The sequence below is a fragment of the Phalaenopsis equestris genome, unplaced genomic scaffold, assembly GCF_001263595.1.
Source record: "Phalaenopsis equestris unplaced genomic scaffold, ASM126359v1 Scaffold000233, whole genome shotgun sequence".
Classification (NCBI taxonomy): domain Eukaryota; kingdom Viridiplantae; phylum Streptophyta; class Magnoliopsida; order Asparagales; family Orchidaceae; genus Phalaenopsis; species Phalaenopsis equestris.
The window spans coordinates 272,433-273,994 of NW_018164675.1; positions in this window are offsets into that span (position 1 = coordinate 272,433).

Genomic DNA, 1,562 nt, shown 5'->3' on the forward strand with positions numbered 1-1,562 from the left:
CAAATTTGATGAAGATGAATTTTTTAAATTTTGGGATTTGTTGTAAGATGAGCCTATACTTCTCAGTTATGTTCATCTTAAGACAAATTCAATTGTTAGAAAATTTATTGTTATCAAATTTAAGTTATGATTAAAATATTTGTAAAATCTGTTGTAAACAGTTAAGTTGCATTATGGTGTAAATATCATTATGCATTTTGTTTAATTGTTTCATGTATTTTCGTTCCGTGTAATCTTACGACTGTTTTGTGATAGGCATGTAATGTCATGGATCATTTCTAGATTTATGCATGTCATCCTTATTCTATTAGACGTCTCCGAAGAGACTCATTTAGTGTCATGGAGTTGGTTGTTATTCTTGGCATGTTTATGTAATTTTGATAATAGTTTTTGGCTAGTAAGTATATAATAATTTATTCCCTTATGTATGTCTTTTGCCTTGTTCCTTTTCTGTCAAATTCTGAAACTCTAGAAGCATTCTTACAGTTTCTCTTGACATGTTGTTATTGCTCAACTTTCATGATTAATGATGGTGGTATTCAAAACTTTTAATTATACTTCAAGTGTTTAATTTGGGCTCATTTAGATTATAATTAGATTGTTTTTAGCGTAGTTTGCATCATCTTGTTTAGACATTCAGTTTGATTATAAACTTTCTGAGATGGGCAAATGAATGGTACATAATTTTTTTTCAAAGCATTCAACTAGAGATTTGCATCAAGATTGGTGCTTTATGATACATCAAGGTTAGATGTCCCCTTCTGTGAATAAGGTATTTAACTATTATTTTTATAAAATATTAAATTAATATGCTCTCACAAAAGGAATCATATGATCAGAGGTGGCATGATAAAGGTTAAGGAAAAATGTTGGCAGTAGGAGGGTACATCAACCTAAGTACACTTCAAGCCTTCTTATATATTTTTTATTTGGTTTTCAAATATAGGGAGATTATTTTTTATTAATTATTTTTCCCTATATATATATATATATATACATATTTGTGTGCGCGCGCGCTATACATGTGAATAAAATGGATCAAGAGAACTATTCCTCTTCAAAACCTGTTTTCTACGCTACTACATATTGATTCTTATTTTCTTTATTTAGAACATTTCATGGTTGATTGGTGGAAAAATTCAGGCTGTGAGAACATTGTTGAGAAGAAATAATTGCATGCTCCAGAAAGTTATCAGCCCAAGAAACAACTAATGTCTACAACAATATTAAAAATTGCATTAGCAACCAAATATTGTACCCCTCTAAGAAATTATATATATTTCTTAACAATATTAATGATACCGGAGTTAACCCAAATCACAATGGAATGATAATATTATTGTTGAAATTCAAAGGATTTTATAAACAAAGACACTTGACAGAAAAAAAAAACATGACAAAAACACAAATAACTAGTTAGGGTGAGTTGGGAAGGTGGCGTTTAGGAAAAGAGGGGTTGGAGGGTTATCCGTCGACGGGATAGTCGGTTGAGCAATAGCGTGTCTTGGGAAGGGTGGCGGGAGGCTGGAGTGGTGCATGGGGTGGCGGTAGGGGGGAGGAAG